Raw genomic sequence first — 21,778 nt, forward strand, 5'->3', positions numbered from 1 at the left:
TCGGCCCATTCGTGACCCATATTTCATCCAGCAGCCCATGTGAATGCTGTAAGGCGTAGTATGTTTCTACGTGGGCCAGCTGCAAGGCCCATAAGTGCAACCGTCGCGTGAAGGCGTGGTTGCGAAACTACGCTTTCTTCGATAAGCTGAAAGACTGAACCTGAACGACTCTTGAAGCAGTGAAGACAGCAAAAACCTGCACTGCACTGTGCATATATTTGTAAATTTGTAAGAAGCATCTCCGGATCCTTCCTTCGAATATTCATATGATATGAACACCCAATCATGAACCGCGTTTGTTAGAAAACGTACTAAAAATATCTTTTTTATTTGTCCGGAATAATGCAGGCAGGCACGCGCATCGACACCTCAGTGTCAGCCGGTCAGGGACACTGTCAAAGATCTGAAAGCAAGTTGCAGTTTGGCACTCCGGCGACGCCATGAGTGGGATTAAAGAAATGCGGGCCTCTGATCTGAGGTCAGACGACGGGTGCGGTCGCCATCACCGGGGGCCGATGGCGCTTCCGCGTGCGTGCCGGCAGTAGAATCCGTCCTTGCGCCTGTGCCGCCGGGTGCGGCTTGCCGCAATGGACAACAGCTATGCTGCTCCGTCTCTGCAAGATTAGTACAGTTTGGTGTAGAATACTTGCTGTGTGATCGTAGCTGATGCTGACAGACCACCTAATCCGTGGTGTTTATTGTTGTACACAAGCAGCCAGGGATGTATCTGGACGGACAGTCGAGGGAGGGAGATCTTGCATTGGTTGATTGTCCTGGTCAAACCTCACGGGATCTTTGTTTCTGTAAATAGAAGTTGGATAGGAAAGACAAAGGTCTGTGTCAGTGAAAATCATATGCAAATTCATGTGAATTCATTCATCAATACTAGACCCCCCTTCAGTAGATTCAGGAAAGGTAGAAAAGTACAGTTCTTTGCTTTCTTACCTAAACCAGTAAATCTGTCTTTGGCTGCTTGCTGCAGATAGAGGAGCATGTGGCAACAATTTTTGTACCAAAAAAAATGTTATTACAATGAAAAAAAATCCGGTTTGGAGATTTCCAGCTCTGTGTTTCAGTTACAGAAGAAAATCAAACAGGAGTTATTGTCAGAATCGGCAGAAGCTTCCAAAGCAAAGCTTTTTTGCTGCAAAAACTATATCAACAATTAAACATGACGAGAGGAGCCAGTTTACCTTACCAGTAATAAAAGAAATGATCTGGTGAGAAGTTCATGTCAGGGAGGCTCCAAACCGGCACTTTTGAGCCTTCCGTCAGTATGTATTGTATATGATTCAAACATGTCGCTGTAATGCCGAGTAAGCCTATGGGCACTTAGACTGGCCATCCACTTCCTCCAATTGCTGCATTATATTATCTTAATACCCATATCATAGATACTGTCAGTGTCAACACCTAGGACCAAGTTGCTACAGATTAATCCTTGAATTAGGAATTCTAAAGCAGATAAAACAAAACCGATGCAAACAGTTCAAACATTTGATGTTTCTGTGTAAACATAGAACATAGCAAAGAGAAATCTAGAGCAGCTGCCAGAAACATTTGTCCAATCTTTGTGTTGCATTTTTTTTTTCAGACCATCTACAGAAGATGTCAGCATAAGGAGATGTGTAATTCAAGCAGTGTACTGCTTTTCTGTTCATACGTATACGTAATATAGACCGCGTGTGCGTGCTCGTTCATTGGTGCGAAAGTGGCCAAATTCTTCATAGGCCGATTTTTCCACTGATGAGACAAAATGAGGAGAACGGAATCTTTGCCTCCAATGAAGGGGAAGATACCTGCCATCACTTTGTTTAGTCCCAACTAGTGCCACACTCAACTAGTACATGTCTTCTGTGCTTGAACTCTTCTGCCAAGCACCATTTTATAAGATTAATTGGTGTTTTAGGTGGGATTCTATTTTATATTATCTAATTTGTATCGTTGCTTCTGTTGATTGAATTTCAAGTGATTGCCCTTAGTGACCCTACTACTGCAATACTACTAAAGACAGCTTTTCGCGACTCCTGTTATCAATCTGGTCAGTTGTTGCACCAGGAGAGGGGAGGTTGAGTTGAGAGGGGTTCATGGAGATGGAGGGGAGGGGCCTGTCTGATTTGTTCAGGAACACCAGCGAGGAGATCTTCCTCAAGGCAGTGATGGAGAAAATGGGAGTGGCAGCAGCGCCAAGCATGGAGATGCTGGGGTTCAAGAACATGTCGCAAGGTCTCAGAGAAGATAGCGAGGAATTGTTCAACAGCTGGCTTATGAATGGAGAGGCAAGAATTCTGAAATTTTCCTGTCATTTCTTCTCTCTCTGAACATGAAGATGAAATCGTTCATGGTTCAGAAGATATGGCCCCTTTTGCTGGGGATCACTCACTTCTTCTATCATTTCAGAAAGTACATAGAGGATGTTCCATAAGCTATATGAACATGAATACTAAAGTGGCACTTAATATGTTGGTTAATCTCTTACTCGGAATCTATCACCTAAATGTATGGCTTCTTATTTGCAGATCCCAGGATTTGGTTCAGTGAACAATCGCCCTCGACAGCCATCTAGGTAAAATACTGGTAAATGATGCAGAGTTAACTAAATTTGCTAGGTCTGTAAATATACGCCAATGAAAGAAATTGTGTACTTAGGTGGAGAGAACACCTCAAAACAAAGATCAGTAATTTAATTGGAACTAATAATCTTAAAAAGGATATCTGAACTCATATGCCTCAGATACTAAATAGATCGTGTTACCAATTTTTTTCTAAAGAGAAAACCTCTGACTTTAAGAAAGCATATAAAGGTTCGCATATTACCCAATTAAAGGTTGGAAAAGCATGAAATGTCTACTCCTATTATGATCAATTCCTATGATTTGGTTAACTGTAACTCCTAATTCACAAGGTGTTGTCCGAAACTATGCAGGTTGTCATCAGAAGCTGCAGGCCTTCCGAATCAACAGCATGACATTGCTCAACAAAGTTTTATCACTGACAACTTGGTTCCACAGAATTTAGCAATTCCTTCAGTCGAATATCCAAATAACCACAACCAGCAATCGCTCAAGTAGTGTATTTATATGCCAACATCACCTTCCACAGTTTCTTAAAAATAAAATCACATTCTACTTTATGATCTATGTATTATAAGTTTTATTGATCTTGCTTTTTTGCCATAACAGAAATGCAGCAGAGAAGGGAATGCTAGCCAGTGACCTACTTCTAGCAAAAGTTAGTCATCTTCACAATCCAGTTGCTACCATATTCACAAATTTGTATATGAGTAAAAAAAAAACAGTAATTTTTTCTAATTTTATCCATTTCTAGGCCTGGTTCCACAGCACTCAACCAATGACTAGAAGTTGTTCGTCAGAGTTAAGGCAGGACCTTCTGATTGCATGTGCACTATTACCTTCCCGCATGAAATATATGGTTCTTGCCTCAATTTTCTTGGGCATATTTACAGGAGGAGGTATGCTGCAATGCAAACTAATTTGGCACCAATAACTATAGGAAGCATTGAAGCAACTAACCAGTTAAAACAAGATTTTACAAACACATCAAACAGCACACCAATGAGCAACACACCTGTTCATACACCAAAGTTTGTATCTCCTTCAAGTTCATCAACATCCCCTCTGGATAATCCACATATGGCAGCACAAGATACTATTACCTCAGTGGTGACCATGCTCAAGGACACGCTTGAGCGCAAGAAGCTTGGTAGCCATGCTAACAAAGACACCTCAGTAGGCAATTCTTTTGGATTCTATGACACTCAGCGGTTTTCAACAGAACATTCTTGGAGGAACAGATTTCTTTCCCATAGTGACAACCGCCCAAGTTCAGGATTCCCTGATGCTTCCCAAGGTTGAGAGGCCCATGGAACCAAACAATGGTAACTTCGTTGCTCCTGCAAACCAGGTTTGGTTTGGTGTAGCGTCTCAAGAGCCTTCGCACAGTGGATCCTCTACAGCTATGACCACTCATTCAGCTGGATTTGAAATGTGTGATGAGCTACCTCCTACAGGGCAAGCGATGTCTGTTTGTGAGAGCACTAGAAAAAATGCTGCAAATGGAACAACCGACTGCAAATCAAAAGGCAAAGGTATACTTCTATCAATACAGATGTCCTTGAGTTTAGCAAAACTTTACTTGGCCTGACACAAATACTTATGAGTCACAACATGGATGTGAGAATGCTTGATCTTTTCTCCTATAACGATGTCATTGTTATCATGCCATGAGAGAATAAAATTGTGTTTATATTTGTTCAAAATGTACAGAATACAGAGAGAGGGTACAAAAGGATACTTTGAAAGATGAGAGAAAGGTAAGTTTAACTCATACTTCTAAGCATCAAAAGTTCATTTTGTTGAATTATTTCAATATGGATCATTTTTCTCATTTGCAGAAAGCAGCCCTAACTCGAATGGGATCCATTTCATCAGAACAAGCAGGTATATCCAACAGATAACTTATTTTTAGGCACCAAATAATTGCTATATGGTCATTTCTCGAAATAATCACTCACCCTAAACACATGTTCATAAGATACTTTGGGGAACTTGAAATATATGAAATTGTCATGTACATATGTACTTGTGTCAAATGAGCATAGTCACTTAAAATATCATATACTACTGTGCAGTTTCTTCTTAATCACCAAACAATCTAATTAGTTAACTCTGCAGCTGATAATGGAGATCCTACAAAGAAGCGCAGGGTTGAGCGCTCACGTAAGTATGTGATGGTTTTCTCTTCTTTCAAAAATGGTCTTGAACAATGAGTTATAATTATCATACAGCATGTGATGTTCCATTACGTTCTTATGGTTCAGAATGGCAGAAGCAAAGGAAAGAAGTTCCACCAGTAATACCATCTGACATGCAAGCCGTACTTAAACGCTGCGAAACCCTAGAGAAGGAGGTCCGATCACTAAAACTTAACCTGTCTTTCATGAACAGGTGGGTACACTGCTGCAAGGACACTCTAATGCAAATTTTTGTCAAGCAATCATAAGCCACCTTTGTAAACCTATTTAATTAAATATTTATAAACATGATTACAGGAAAGATTCAGAACAGACCAAGCAGATCGAGGAGCTTCAGAAGCAAAACGAGGACTTGACGGAAGAGAAGGAGCGGCTGCTGGAAGAGATTGAAAGAATTGTCTCCGACCCCAACACATGAGCACCCAATCATTTTTGACCCTTTTCTCTATACTAATAGAATTAGACCTGAAATGGTCCTAGACACAAATACATACACAATCCAGCAGGGCAGCAAGAATTAAGTGCTAGCCTAAATGTACCATTCTTTCCTTCTTGTTACCACAAGTTTAACATATACCAATACCAAGAAGCAAAGGGATCAGAGATTTCAGTTTGCTTCCTATGACTTAAGCTGATTACAGCATGAAATGGAGCCCAAAAAAAAAAGTGGCAGCCTCTTGGGTATCAGAACAGGAACTACATTATTTCAAGGTTGATTCAGAGACAGAGTCCCTATATGGCTATATGATATCTTCGCCTGATCAAATGATATATTCATTAGAGCATAAAAAGACAGCAACACATATAACGAAGATATCAACAACTTTCATTTCAGGGTTGTTTTCATCATAACTCTAGTATTGCAGTATGTAATGCGCCTAAATGTCATAGTTATGTTACTGTAGCAAATTAGCGCTGCAGCATGCGAGCATCTGCCCATATGCACATAAATGTATTTTCGTTTCATAGCTTCGTCTAATTACAAGATGGGAAAATGATTTCCAATTTACCAAGTGTGTGAAAGTTTCAGCTAAATAGCTAATAATTCAAACATGAGAAGTAAAACTAGACGCCACGTTAAGCAAGGCCTAACAATGCAGCATGATCATAAAATTCCATGGATTAATACAGAGATAACCATCAATTCGATTCCATTTCATCACCATTCCAATCCAGCAGTTGCGACACAACCACACATTACATTTTCAAGACTAGCAACCCACGATCGCCTGAAAAACAACTCAACAGATGAAGAACTAGAGCAGCACATACAGCGACCTCCGCTCAGTGCTTGCTCCCCGGCGAGGTCCTCCTAGCCCCAGCCACCGATGAGGGAACCGCGGCCGTTGCGGCAGCCTTCCTCCTTGGCGACGCCCTCGCCGGCGCCCCAGCAGCAGGTGCAGAAGCCTTCCTCTTCGGCGACGCCCTCGTCGTGGTGGCCGGTGCGGCAGCCTTCCTCTTTGGCGACGCCCTCGCCGGCGCCGCGGCACCCGCCTTCTCCTTCTCCAGCTGCTGCTCCACGGCGATGCGGTCGAACTCGTCGCTGAGCTTCCTCGCGCGCCTCTTCTTGGCGGCGGTGACGATGGCCGCGAGTGGCTCGTCCTCCTCCTCCGACTCGTCGGACCCGTCGGAGTCCTCGTCGTCATCGACGAGCTCCCGCCTCATAGCCCGCTCCCGCGCCGCCACCTCCTCCTCGTCCTCCGAATCCCCATCGGAGGCGTCGTCGTCGGATCCGAGGGCGGCGAGCGAGGCGGGCATGTGGCCGACGGAGCGGGCCTTGGCCTTGGCCCTGGCGTCGCGGCGCGCGCTGCGGCGGAGCTTGTCGATGGAGCCCTCGATGCGGCCCTGCAGGCGGAGGCGCTTCACGCCGAAGCCGCCCATGGACCAGTGCGCCTCGCGCGCCCACTCGAGGAGCGGGTCGGTGACGGACGCCGGCGGGTCCACACGGTCGCCCGGGAAGAAGCGCGGCCTCGGTAGCCCGCTGCCGTAGAACCGGCCGGGTCCCAGCGCCACCACCATGGCGATCTCCTTCCTCTCGGTTGTGGATCTGTCGCTCTCTGGATCTCGGTAACTGCAAGCGTGGCGGGGTGTGGGGAGGAGAGAGGGATCGTGCGGGAGTTTATAGGAGGAGGGGAAGCCTGGCGGGAAGGATAGGCGAGTTTGGCGCCAAGAAAATGGCGGTAAAAGGCTCGGGTGGATCGAAATGGGCAAATGGGGATCGGGCGCGGGAGGGAAAGCCGCCGCCGCGTCGTTTGAATCGGAGGGAAATGGCGGGAGCCCACTACTTCCCGCGCGGCGCTGACACCAGGGGCCCCGGCTGCACTTCGGTTCACACGAACACACGGCCCAGTTGAAGAATGGAGACTAAGAGTTGACGTAGCTGTTTTACTGGACCGGGCTAGTGGACTCGCTCGTCGTGCTGATCGTCGACCTGTGGCTGGCTGACTAAGATATGGCCCATCTGTGGCCTCCTCAAGGGCTGAGAGAGGCTGGGCCAGCCTTAATATTTCGTTGGAAAAAGTCCACGTTACCTCATTAACTTCTGTGAAAGTCTATTTTTTCTCTCTAAGCTCTAAAACCAGGTAAACTACCTTCCTAAACTTTTAAAACCATTCGTTTTACCTCCCTAACCAGTTATAAGCGGTTTTCAAAGACGGTTTTGTCTTTTCCATTTTTACTAGATATATGCCCGTGCATTGCACTGGGTCACGAATTTTTACCAGCACCTACGGCGACATATTTGATCATTTTATATAAAATAATAGATAGCTAATAAACAATTTTGCATTGGGATGCCCTAACCTATTTTCAAATCCATTTAGGCCTGTCTATTTTTTCTCTCAGTTATTTGAAGTGTAACTGTATTCTCTTTCTATTTATTCCCTACATCTGTTTTTTTAGTTATTTTTCATCTGGGTGCAGTGGTTGTGCTTGTCTCTCTGTTCAATAGGATTCGTTAGTGGACGTGGCCCTCCAAGTCTGCATGGACATGGCCTGGCATAGAGAGCAAGCAGAGAAAGATATCTCTTCCGGATATCTACTCCCGGGGACGCAAACGCGGAGCCGCTAGGCGAGCCTGGCGGCGCCGCTGGAGCTGCGGAGGCGAGGCTGGCGACGCGGGAAGCAGGAACATGGCGAGCTGCGCGTTTGACCCTCCCGAGCACCGTGACCGCACGGCCAACCACCGACCGTCAACAAAGTCCGAGCACATCGTGGTGGCGTACTCATCGTGACTCAGTATTTGATATGGAATCGCGTCCTAATTCATTTTGAGATGGAAGCTCGGTTCGGAAAGGAAACAGGAGAGAGGAGAAATTGGAAATCTCGTCAAATTTGATCGAGTTGCCATCTAAAGTGGCGAACGACAAAAGGAAACGGGAGAGAGGAGACGCAAAAATCGGCACGCAAGATCTGGCAAGCATGGTGACCTACGACTGCAGCACCAGGATCCGCCGGCGCGGCCGAGCCTCGCGAAACAGCAGCATCGAGCAGAGGAAGAAAAAGAATGCGGCCGAGCACCGAGCACCGAGCAGAGGAAGAGGACTCCTGCTCACCAGCACCTTGGACATGGACTGTGGGGGCATGCCGACCGACCGGCGTCGGCGTCGGCGTCGGCACCAGAGTGGGCAGTGCCGTGGGTGGGGTCGCGGAAGGGATGGCCGCGGAGGAGGGCGCCGCGTCGTCTTCGTCGCCGCAGCCTGCGACCGCGACAGAGACGAAGATTTATTTGAACGGATTTTGCGGTCTCTAAACTGGCCACAAACCAACCCGTAGCAGCCTTTAGATACGTGGCCTGGTTTGATGGGTTGGTCCGGTTTCGACCGGACCATGGACTCGGACTCCGTAAACGTACGTGGGCCGTGGGCGGAGGTGCGAGGCGATTGCAACGAGCGGAGCGATTATTAGGCGCTGACGATGACGTCGAGTATTTTTTTTTTGTGTTAGTTGTAGAGATTTATTTCGGTTGAATCTTTGTAAAATCATAGTAAATCACATAAAAATTATAAAATAAAAATTCAATTTTTTTAGACTTCACGTGAGTAGATTTACACAATCAACATATAATATGGCATGTTTTAGCACAAATTTTTTGTTGCAGCTTTAGATCTATGGTTTTCTATAATTAATTCATAGCTGCAGTTTCTATGGTCCAATTATGATGAATTTTTTATGGTGAGCTAATTATTATATGCTTGAACTGTAGTAAAAATTTCATACTCATTGGATCACGTATAACTTAGTTATAGATTACGTGCAATGAGTATGAAATTTTTAGTACGGTTTAAGCATACAATAATTAATCCAAAATAACAATTTCACCATAATTGGATCATAGAAACTACAGCTATAAATTAATTATAGAAAAAAAAAGATCTAAAGCTACAGCAAAAAATTTATGCTAAAGCATACCATACTATATATTCACTGCGTAGATCTACTCACGTGAAATCTAACAAAATTAGATTTTTTTTATTTTATAATTTTTCTATGATTTACTATGATTTTTCAAAGATTCGGCAAAAAAAAAGACAAAACCGCATTTGAAAACCGCTTATAACCGGTCAGAGAGGTAAAACGAACAATTTTAAAAGTTCAGGGAGGTGGTTTACCCAATTTTAGAGTTCAGAGAGAAAAAACAGACTTTTACAAAAATTGAGAGAGCTAACATGAACTTTTTCTTATTTTATTTTATTCTTTTTCGTGCATTCTTGCGGGAGATGGTGTTTTGAATGAACCACTAATCACGGTGTCCGACCAGAATCGGACAGTAACCGTTCGACCATCTCCCTCCGTGTCGCGCTGCATATCTGGTTAGGGTAATTACACGAATGTTGGAGGTTGGTGTTTAGAAATATTATATATATACAGAGAGAGTATATTTAGTAATCAGCTATAAAATAAGTTATTATTGTCGGGTATCTTAGAATGGGGTACCCCAAGCAAAACATTAAAATGGGTTGCTAAAGTCCCATCAAAAAAGAAAAAGCTAGAAGGTAAGTCGTGGGCCCCTCACCCGCCACGACCAAGCCCACTGGGTCCTCCCCCTCCTCGCCTCGAGCCTCGAGCAGGAGGTCTCGGCATCCTGACGCCAACTCCGCTTCGCGCGAGGCACCCCAGGGAAGGCCTCGGCAAGGAACGCCGTCTCCGCCCCGCCCAAGGCTCTCCACGGAAGGCCTCGGCAGGAAGCGCGTTCTCCGTATCGCGCGAGGCCTCGGCAAGGAGCCTGATCTCCGTCTCGCGCGAGGCCTCATTCTCTGTGTCGCTCGAGGCCGGCTCGTCCGCGGTCCGTCGCCCCCGCCTCGGTCGACCCTCCCGACAGCGCGTCACGTCTCATTAATACTTTCAACCACTCCCGCAATCTCAGCCGGACAGCGGCTCAACGTCACAGAATGGCCGACGCGACCCGAAGTCGCATCAGCGCCGTACCGGCTGGGACAGGGCACGGCGGGGGTTACCGGCAACTGTGTCCACGATCAGCGCCTGGGACAGGGTATGACGGGGGTTACCGGTAACTGTGTCCCAGCACTGTGTCCACGATCAGCGCCTGGGACAGGGTATGACGGGGGTTACCGGCCACTGTGTCCTAACGCTGCACCCACGACCCGCCGCCCGCTCAAGGCCTCGGCACTGTACACCGGGGCCTCGGCAATCTCGGGGTTCGTGCCTGCCGAGACCCCCCCACCGCAGTACAAGCCTCGGCACCGACCAAGCCTCAGCCTCACGCACAATCTGTCCACCGGGGCTTGCACGTTCGCCGCCACGTTCGCTCCGAGACATTCCCGGGGCTCCCACGACGCACAGGACCTGATGGGACAACCACGCCGCTCCAGTATTCCAAAGACGGATCGCTCCTACGGCCACGCCGCCACCGGAATGGGCCACAGGGTTCGAACGTGCCACTCCTATTGGCACGACGTCGCATAGTGATACATATACTGCCCTCGTCCTCCCTTCAACTATAAAAGGAGAGGACTTGAGCCTCTTAGGGGAGGGAGAAAAAAGACCGGATAACACATACACACACGCACACATTCTAGCCGCTTGAGAGCAACGTCTCAGACGGCCCACTCACACCCTGTCGAGACCTGGGACTAGTTCCCTCTCTCCCTTAGCTTGTAACCCCCTACTATGAGCACTTCGGTGCAAGGAATACAAGTTCTATCCCTCAGACTGGACGTAGGGCGCCGATTGCCCGAACCAGTATAAACCTTGTATCTCTTTGCATCACCATCCGAAATCGGGAGCACGCAGAACAAATTCACTAGTCGGTCGAGGACTCCCTGGTCCGAAACACCGACAGTTGGCGCGCCAGGTAGGGGTGCTGCGTGTCGGTTTTGTCATCCCAGCAGGTTCCGGATGGCAGACCCGGTACGGCCATTACGTCTCGGCACCGTAGTTTGGTTCGGGAGCCTAAAGTTCATGTCTCTAGGGCATGAGTATGACATGGTACTCCTCACTCCTCGAGCCCCGCCGTCCGACGATGAAGTTACGCACCGGCAGCCCAGGCGCAGGCGGCGCCCGGGCGGCCGCTCTCGCCGCGCTCGCCAGGCACGACGCGAGCAGGGCCACCCCGACGCTACGTGAACCCGGGGCGGCACGCCACTCCCCGCCGATATCCTACGACCAGCTGTTGGTACGGGGTCCCTGGCCGGGGACCTGTCTGGCCTGAGCTTGGACAAAGGGAAATCGCCGGTGGCTTGAGATGGTGCCCAGTCGTCAAGCTCCGCTCCACCACTCCCTGAAGAACTGACCCCGGCGGAGCAGAATCTAGCAACGGCACCATCCTCATACCCCTTTGGGTTGAGAAATGCCGCCGCTTCTTATGCCTACGCATACGCTGCCACTCACGAGGATCCCTCAGAGCGCTACCAGCGCTTCGGTCTTGACCTAAGCACCCATGTCGACTCCCCGGATGAGGACGAGGCATGGCCCGGAGTGGATTTCTCCGGGCTCCACGACCCTGGGGCTTTGCGACAGTTCTTGGCCGCGAGCGACTACTGCTTCGGTTGCTCTGACTCCGACGACGAAGGCACTTACGACCCCACTCGCGAGTGTTTCCACGTCGGGCTCAGGATGCCGGGGGCAGGCGAAGAGGATGAGGGGGCAGGTAGCCGCTCCCCACTTCGTCCAGGGGCGGGCGCCATCACACCCCCACACAATGTCCTGCCGGCCGCACGAAATGAGAACGTCGCTCTTGCACGACCTCAGTGCCCAGACCAAGAGCAGCTCCATGAGCTCCAGGCCAAGGTCGAACAAGACCAACTCCTTCTACAGCAGCTTCGGGACTCTCTCGAACAGGAACAGCGAGGCCGCGGCGAAGGCGGGGGAGCCCGACGAAGAGCCCGCGATGTGCATCACTGCATCCATGACGACGAAGGGAGCGAGCAACCCCCGGTCTTCAATCGCGCCAGCCAGAACATCGTGGCTGCGGCAATGCTGGTCCGCGCAATGCCCGAGCCTTCTACCACGGAGGGGCGGTGGGTCCACGGCGAGCTCCACGATCTCCTAGAGACCGCTGCGGTTCAGCAGGCTGAGAGTTCCACCTCCCGACGGCACGGGGGCACCTCAAACCTTCTCACAACACCGCCTCGGCAGGACAGGGAAGCCCCGGCTCGTCCCGAGCCCGACCGAGCGCCAATAGCCCACAGGGTCCCCGTGCTTCTAGACCGCCTCGACAATCGACGTGAGGTGCAGGGAGACCATGAGGTGGTCAGCAGGCGACGACGCCACGACAACGAGGGGCCCGCTCAGGGCTACCACCCACACCGAGGCGGTCGCTACGATAGTGGTGAGGACCACAGTCCTTCCCCTGAGCTGCCAGGCCCTCGGGTCTTCAGTAGGGCCATCCGCGCTGCTCCTTTCCCCGCCCGGTTTCGACAGTCGGCCAATCTCGCGAAGTACAGCGGTGAGACCAACCCGAAACTCTGGCTCGCCGATTACCGCCTGGCCTGCCAGCTAGGTGGCGTGGACGATGACCTACTCATCATCCGCAATCTCCCTTTGCTCTTGTCGGACTCGGCACGAGCCTGGCTCGAGCATCTCCCCCCCCCTCGCAAATCCACGACTGGCACGACTTGGTTAGGATCTTCGTCGGAAACTTCTAGGGCACATACGTGTGCCCTGGGAATTCCTAGGATCTTAAGAGTTGTCACCAGAAGCCGGACGAGTCTCTCCAAGACTTCATCCGGCACTTCTCCAAATAGTGCACCGAGCTACCCAGCGTCGGCGACTCGGAGATCGTCCAGGCTTTCCTCTCCGGCACCACTTGTCGGGACTTGGTCTGAGAATTAGGTCGCAACGTCCCACGCTCTGCTGTCGCGATCCTCGACATCGCCACCAGCTTCGCCTCAGGTGAAGAGGCTGTCGGAGCCATCTTCCCCGACGCCGACACCAAGGGTAAGCGGAGGGAAGAGGCCCCCGAGGCCTCAGCCTCCCACCTCCCTAAGAAAAAGAAAAAGGGGCGCCTGGGGAAGCAGGAGGTCCTAGAGGCTGATCTGGTCACGGCCGCAGAGCACAAGAATCCCCGAGGCTCCAAAGGCCCTAGGCCCTTCGACGACATGCTCAAGAAACCCTGCCCTTACCACCAGAGCCCGGTCAGGCACGCTCTCGAGGATTGCACCATGCTACGGCGCTACTACGCCAGGCTCGGGCTCCCCAATGATGACACTAAGCAGAAGGGCGCCGGCAGTCGGGACGAAGACAAGGACGACGGGTTCCCCGAGGTACGCAATGCTTTCATGATCTTCGGTGGGCCCTCAGCATGCCTTACGGCGCGGCAGCACAAGAGGGAACACTAGGAGGTCTTCTCGGTCAAGGTGCCCCCCAGTACCTTAACTGGTCTCGAGAGGCGATCACCTTCGATCGAGATGACCACCCCGATCGTATTCTGAATCCCGAGCAGTACCCACTGGTCGTCGACCCGATCATCGGCAACACCCGACTCTCCAAGGTATTGATGGACGGAGGCAGCGGCCTCAACATCCTTTACGCCAACACCCTGGAGCTCTTGGAGATCGACCGGTAGAGGCTCTGAGGCGACGTCGCACCCTTCCACGGCATCATGCCAGGGAAGCGCACGCGACCCCTCGGGCGTATCGACCTTCCTGTCTGCTTCGGCACCCCTTCCAACTACCGCAAGGAAGTCCTCACCTTCGAGGTAGTCGGGTTCGGGGGAGCCTACCACGCCATTCTGGGATGGCCGTGCTACGCCAAGTTCATGGCAGTGCCCAACTATACCTACCTCAAGCTCAAAATGCTAGGCCCTAATGGTGTCATCACGATCGAGTCCACGTACGAACATGCATACGACTGCGACGTCGAGTGCATCGAGTACGCCGAGGCTCTTGCAGAGGCCGAGACCCTCATCGCCCACCTCGACCAACTCAGTGGCGAGGTGCCTGACTCCAAGCGTCGCGCGGGGGTGTTTGAGCCCGCTGAAACCATCAAACTCATCCCGGTCGACCCCGCCTGCCCCGACGACCGAGCGCTGAGTATCAGCACCACCCTCGACGTCAAATAGGAAGCCATGCTCGTCGACTTTCTTTGTGCGAACGCCGACATATTCGCATGGAGTCCCTCAGACATGCCGGGCATACCAAGGGAGGTCGCCGAGCATGCCCTGGACATCCGGGCCGGATCTAGACCGGCGAGGCAACGCTTGCGCCGCTTCGACGAAGAAAAGCGCAGGGCCATCAGAGAGGAGGTACAAAAACTCTTAGTAGCCAGGTTCATCAAGGAAGTGTCCCACCCAGAGTGGTTGGCTAACCCCATTTTAGTCAAGAAGAAAAATGGGAAATAGAGGATGTGTGTAGACTACACTAGTCTGAACAAAGCTTGTCCAAAGGTCCCCTTCCCATTACCTCGAATCGATCAAATCGTTGATTCCACCGCAGGATGTGAGACCCTGTCTTTCCTTGATGCGTACTCTGGTTACCATCAGATCAAGATGAAAGAGTCCGACCATCTCGCAACTTCTTTCATCACACCGTTCGGCATGTACTGCTACGTGACGATGCCCTTCGGCCTCAGAAACGCGGGTGCCACGTACCAGCGATGCATGACCCAGGTTTTTGGCGACAACATCGGGCAGTACACATGCGCTACATGGTGCGGCTCCACTTCGCCGCCTCCAATAACGTGGCCGAATATGAGGCCCTCGTCAATGGCTTACAAGTCGCCATCGAGCTTGGGGCATGGCGCCTCGACGTCCGAGGCGACTCGCGGCTCGTCATAGATCAGGTGATGAAGGAGTCAAACTGCCTCGACCCTAAAATGGAGGCTTACTACAAAATGGTACGACGCCTAGAAGACAAGTTTGACGGTCTCGAACTAAATCACATCGTGCGAAAGTATAACGAGGCCGCCGATGAGCTAGCAAAGATGGCCTCGGCACGGGCCCCGGCCCCCCCAAACGTCTTCGCCAGAGACCTTCACAAACCCTCCATCGGCTGCACCTCGATAGCAGAGGAGGGCCCACCTAGGGAACCCATGGCAAAGCCCGACGCCCCCTCTGCTGCCAAGACCCCCTCGGCCGAGCCCGAGGTCATGGAAGTCAACGTCGAACCTCCGCAGACTAATCAGGACGCGGATTGGCGAGTCCCGTTCCTCGATTGGCTTGATCAGGGGGAGCTTCCCGACGACCGAACTGAAGCACGACGGCTTGCGCGCCGAGCCAAGACCTACGCCCTCTACAATGGCGAATTATACAGGCGAAGTCCCTCAGGTGTCCTTCAACGATGCATCAGTTCCGAGGCAGGCCAAACCCTGCTTTGGGACTTACACGCAGGCGCCTGCGGGCACCATGTGGCGCCTCGGACGCTCGTAGGGAACGCTTTCCGCTAAGGGTTCTACTGGCCGACGGCGGTCGCCGACGCTACCTAGCTAGTACGCTCCTGTGAAGGATGCCAGTACTACGCTCGACAGACACATCTCCCGGCCCTGGCCTTGCAAACCATCCCCATCACATGGCCGTTCACCGTGTGGGGGCTCGACATGGTCGGGCCTCTGCAAAAGGCCCCCGGGGGCTACACCCATCTACTGGTATCAATTGACAAGTTCTCCAAATGGATCGAGGCCTGTCCGATCAATCGAATCAAATTCGAGCAGGTAGTGCTGTTCTTCCCTGACGTTATCCACCGGTTTGGGGTCCCCAACACCATCATCACCGACAACGGGACGCAGTTCACCGGCAAAAAGTTCCTGATGTTTTGCGACGACCACCACATCCGTGTGGCCTGGTCGGCCGTAGGACACCCAAGGACCAACGGCCAAGTAGAGCATGCCAACGGCATGATCCTACAAGGCCTTAAGCCAAGAATTCACAACCGGTTGAAAAAGTTTGGCAAGAAATGGCTCGCCGAACTCTCGTCGGTCATCTGGAGCCTGAGAAACACTCCAAGCCAAGCCACGGGGTTCACGCCTTTCTTCCTAGTCTATGGGGCCGAAGCCATCCTCCCCACCAACCTGGAATATGGTTCCCCGAGGCTGCAAGCCTATAACGAACAAAGCAACCGCACAACCCGAGAGGACGCCCTCGATCAGCTGGAGGAAGCCCGAGACATCGCGCTACTACACTCGACCAAGTATCAGCAGAGCCTGCGGCGCTATCAGGCCCGACACGTCCAAGGCCGAGACCTAAAGGTAGGCGACCTGGTGTTGAGGCTAGCACAGAGCAACAAGGGTCGCCACAAGCTGACCCCGCCATGGGAAGGACCGTATATCATCGCCCAAGTCCTAAAGCCCGGAACCTACAAGCTGGCCAACGAAAAGGGCGAAATCTTCACCAACGCTTGGAACATAGAATAGCTACGTCGCTTTTATCCCTAAATTTCCAAGCATTGTATATGTCGTTTCTCGAAATACAATTAAAAAGCGCTCTTTAGTTGGTCTTTACTTTTCGAGAAACCCCCGAGCCCACCGTAGGTCTCGGCAGTACAATAAACACAACAAGGGAGACTCGGCTCTGCCTCAGCAGAACCAAGCCTCCCTCGGGGGCTAGATGGGGGACTCCCCCTAGGTCCCACGCACCATTTTTTAGTTGCTTTTCGAAAAAAATTCCTATGCCAAGTCTCTGGCAGGTTCTGACGAATCATTTGTAAAGACTCGCCGGACCAAGGTCCGTTTCCTAAGCAAGAGGCTGGTAGAGTCACGAGACGGCCTACGTCCCCGGGCTACGGCACTCCCTCACTACCTCTCGCTCAAGGGACGGCTTAGGCCCCACAGGGGTGTTTTGCAAACGAAATCTGATCAGAAGCGACAGAGGGCAAAGGCTCAGAAACATGAGAAAAACAACTAAGAAACACAAATACGTCAGAAATAAAGGCCTCGACGGCCACAAACGTTATGATACAAAAATAACCCCTATTCTATCTTTACATAGCCCCCAGGGCCTAGATTAAGGCTCAGGGCCTCCAGCACCGGCAGATGGCAGGGGAGGAACCACCTCATCTTCAAAGAGCGTCGCCAGCGCCGTGCCAGGGCCTTCCGCCGCCTCCAGCAGCTTCGCGACCACCGCGTGGGCCTCCTCGTCATCATCAGGCAGAACGTAGCCATCACTGATGGCCGGGAGGTCGACGCCAAGGTAGTGAGAGGAGATGACGGCCATCGCCCGCTTGACACCCGTGTGCAGCGCCCCTCGAAGCCGCTCGCGCATCTGGCTGCTCAGCGCAATCAAGCGGCTCCCAAGGGAGCTGCCCGACTAAACCCCCTCGACCTCTAGGGCCTCGCAGGCGGAAAGGGCAGCACGCTTTAGCACCTCGTGCTCCCCGATCTCGGTCTCGAGCACCGTCTGCACCGTGCTGGAAGCCTTGGCGGCCCGAATGATCTCCGCCTCAGACTCTGCACCACGGAAAATGGAATAAGATCGAGCCAGAGAAGAAACAACCTAAGTTAGGGACGGAAGCCCATGGAGCTCACCCTTGGCCTTCAGCTCCCAGCGTCGGGTCTCGGCCTGACAGGCCTCGGCTTTCTCCTTCAACCGCTGGGCCTTGACCCGAGAGGCCTCGGCCGCCCTGGAAGCTTCACTCCCCAGCTCTACGTCATACAAGGAAGTTAGGGAGCGAACATAAGAGGAAGAAAACAAAACAAGGGGACTCAAACTCACCCTCGACCGTCCCCCTCAAAACCACAACCTCGATTTACCAGGCCTCAACCGCAGCAAGGGCCTCGTTTAGAGCGCCTTTGGTCAGCCGGTGCGCACTCTCCTCTGCCCCCAGCTGCCCGGCGAGGGCCTTGCCCGAGGCCGTCGCTTCTTCAGCCCAAGATCTAAAGGCATCCCAATCGCTGACGGCACGGGTAAGCTCCTCCTCCAGCTCCTTGATCCACGCCGCCAAGGGAGCAAGCTACGTCTGGGCTATGGCCACCTCGACCTTCGCATCGGCACAGCAAAGGCGGAGGTCCTCCACCTCCGCGCTTCGTGCCGACAGAAGCTCGTTAGCATCGGCAAGAAGGCCCCTCTGCCTCTGAAGCTGGTCCCAGATTCCCCTCTCCCGCCGGAGGAAGACCGACTTCCTGAGGGACCGGGTCTCGAGCTCCTAAGGAGGCAGAGCAGAGGTCGTCGATTGCGACAAAACCAAGGAAAGAATAATGTCGCGCGAGAAAGGAAAACACGAACCTGGGCGACTCCGGGCAGTTCGTCGGCCACCACGGACAGCGCCGTCCGTAGCGACCGCTCCGCCAGCTCGTGGTATTGCTTGAAGGTACTCCAGCGCCCGCCCTCGGCCGTGTCCTCGAGGGTGAACAGAGGCTCCCCCTCAGGGTCGTCCCGGCTCTGCCACAGTACCCGCTGGTGATCCCACCCGTGGGGCTCGGGTCGCACCTGCACGAGGGCCGAGCTTCCCTCGTCTAGGAGCGGCGCCGGCTACTCCACGGCATTGGTCTCCTCGGCGCCGACCACCTCCCGCGCCCGGGAAGTGTCGTCGGAGGAGATCGGGTAGACCTCCGCCTCCCGGGCACTCTCCTGCAACAACGGCAGGCCCTGAGCCAAGGGCACGGCCGAGGCCTCCACCGCCTGCATCTCCGCCTCCTGCACAGATGGCCTTGCCACCATCATGATGGCCGCGGTGACCTCGGGGGCTCCGGCCTCTGCAATCACGACCTCGGCGGTCTCGGGGGCTCCGGCCTCCGTCATTGTGGCCTCGGCAGACGTAGAAACACCAACCGTGGACACTGCAGTCTCGGTGGTCATGGGTGTAGGGGCCTCCTTCGCCTCAGCCCTAGAGGCCCCGGGAGCCTCAGCAACAAAGGGTACGATGGCCCCATTCGACCGTGTTGGGGCCGCCTCGGCAACCCCTCCTTGGGCAACCGGTTCCTTTGGGTCGACCCTCGCCGACGCCGCGCCGCGTTGGATGGCGGCTTGCGCCTCCGCTACCCAGTGGGCAGAGGAGCCGGGGCTCGCCTTAAGCGCCTTAAGGGGCGCCAAGGGGAGGTCGTCCGCAGGCCATTTCCGACTAAAGAAAATTAACCTACAGGGTCAGCGCGAGACCAAAAAAGCGAATGGAAGACACCATAACCCAGCCAAAAATACACTTACTTTGAATGGGGCAGCCCTAGCTTCGCCACAGCAAACCTCATCCACAATGGCGGAGGCGGCGGCGATGGCGTCGCATCCGTATCCATCGGTGCCGGTCGGTCCTCAGCGGACCCCGACGCCCCTTCGGTCCTCTACGGGGCTAGTGGCGTCGCCTCCACCACCACCGGCTCTGCCGCGACCGTCGAGCTTACCAAGCTGACGGCGTGTTTGCCTAACGCCCGTGCCTCGGGCGTGTCGGCCTCGGCCCCGGAGGGGGGCACCGCCGGCCCCGGGTCCGCTTCTCCTCCCCTTCCCGGGGGTGCTGGGCTGCTTGCCGACGCCTCGGGCGCCACCTCCACGATGTCAGGAAGGTGGTCTAGGGGGCCTCACCCTACCTCGCCCTTATCATTCCCATCCGAGGCCTCCGTCGACAACGACATCGATGGGGATTCCTCCAATGGGAGACCATCCTTCCGTTGCTGACGGCGGCGCTTATCCAGCGCCTCGTGCGCAAGGATGTGCTTTGTGCGCTTCGCCGCCTTAGCATCCTTCCGCCTCTTCTGCGCGTCGGCATGAGCGCGGTTGATCGCTCGCTACCCCGCGTCCTCGGGAACGGGCGGCGGGGAGGAGCGCACGTCCCTCATCCCCTGAAGAAACGACAAACGCTCATAGGGAAACAAGGGATAAAGGGAGATTGAGGAGGTTCAGAGGCTACAGCGGCACTTGACTTACCAGCGAAAGGAACCCCCATGATGGTCGCATCGCGAAGGGAGTGAGGTTGCCGCCCCTCAACTTCGCGTCTACCGTCTCCCCCACCCGACGATGAATTTCCTCGTCGGAGAGGGTGGAGGAAGACATCTGGGTGCATTCGACGGGCTCACCCGGCCTCATCTCGAACAGCCACCGCCGCCGAGCCATCAGCGACAGCACCCTCCGGCGGTGGAAGGCGGCCACGACCACAGCGACGGTGAGACCATGGCCCCACAGCCTCGCCAGCCCCTCCAGGAGCGGCTCCAGCTTGGGCTGGTCGACCTTCGGGACACCCCACTTCCATTTCTCCGGGCAACTGCCCACAATCCGCCCAGTATAAGGGGGAAGCCCTCCATCGTCGTTGTGGAGGTAGAACCAACTCGTGTACCATCGGCGGTTGGAGGACGTGAGTTGAGCCGGGATGTAGAGGTGCAGGCGGTCCTGATGCACTTGGAGAGTGCAGCCTCTGGCCCTCGATGCCTTCCTCTTGCCCGACGTGCCCATCGGCTTGGTAGTATGCCCCGCCCAAAACAGGTGGAGCCACAAATCCCAACGGGGGGCGATCCCCAAATACCCCTTGCAGATGGCAACGAAGATAGCCGCCTGAGCGATGGAGTTGGGATTAAAATTGTGGAGCTCCACGCCATAGTAGTGCGGGAGCGCCCGCATGAATCAGTCCACCGGAACGCCGAGGCCACGCTCATGGAAGGAGACGAAGCTCATGACGTAGCCGTCGCGGGGCCTTGGCTCCAGCTCGTCGTACGGAGCAATCCACTCTGGCCTACTAGGGTCAGTCACCGGGCAGAGGAGTCCACCGTCGACAAGCGACTGGAGCATCTCCTCGGTGACGTCCGACGGATCCCAAGGGTCCGCCTCGACAACGACAACGTTGTCGGCCATGAGTGCGACAGAGGAATCGGGCGCGGTGGTGAGTTTTTCTCTCTCTCTCCACGCTCTCGCTTTTTTCTCGCTTTCTCCCTAGGCTCGCTCTTCTCTCCTCTTCTTCCCGGCACCCGCTGCTCTGGCGATGGCTCGACGGAGGTGGCAGGCAAGGTAAGACAAGGAGGGGCAAGACTCTTCGGGTATTTATGCAGGGAGGAGGCGAAACGAACGAGCGATGAAATTGGGGAGGTCTTCCCCGTCCGGCGCGGTTAACCACGAGCCGATTTTGGCAGCCCATGGGCCCACGTCTCCCACATTAAATGCGAGGACAGTTACGTCCCGTCCATCGTGTCGTGCTCGGCCACTACGGCAGCAGGCATCGTTTCGCCTCCCCATGAAACCGCCTCAAAAGACGCGCCACCCGCGGCCGAGCCGATAGGGAAGATATTTCCCGTGGCCTGTTCCTTTCATAGGAAGGAACCGGGCTCTGAGCCTATTACGATCCAGGGGTTCGAAGGCTGGACCCCAAAGGGTTTCGATAGCCGCCCTAGGATAACAGAGTCAGGGGCGACTGCGGGCGAGCCTGTACGGGGCCGAGACCCAAGCGAGCGAAACGCTTGGGATGCCTAAAGTCATGTCCGAGACCGGCAAGAAAGTATTCGAATGGGATCCCACCATAGGGAGGCACCGAGCCACCGAGGCCCAATGAACGGCCTCGGCACCCACTAGAGAAATCCTCTAGTACTCTTAGAGTGTGTCTTTGGACCGCTAGCTGTCCCCTAACGAACGGGGTTCGGACCTCCACTCGGACTACCCGATAACAGCTCACCGGAAGTGCCACCGCTCGTGCCCATCGAGGGTAG

General features: G+C 53.5%; 1 pseudogene; it reads left to right on the forward strand.

Moving 5' to 3' along the window:
• Positions 1–2,087: 2,087 nt before the first annotated feature.
• Positions 2,088–5,348, forward strand: LOC136525307 (protein CYCLOPS-like; annotated as a pseudogene).
• The last annotated feature ends 16,430 nt before the right edge of the window (positions 5,349–21,778 follow it).

Source organism: Miscanthus floridulus, chromosome 19 (assembly GCF_019320115.1).
Source record: "Miscanthus floridulus cultivar M001 chromosome 19, ASM1932011v1, whole genome shotgun sequence".
Classification (NCBI taxonomy): domain Eukaryota; kingdom Viridiplantae; phylum Streptophyta; class Magnoliopsida; order Poales; family Poaceae; genus Miscanthus; species Miscanthus floridulus.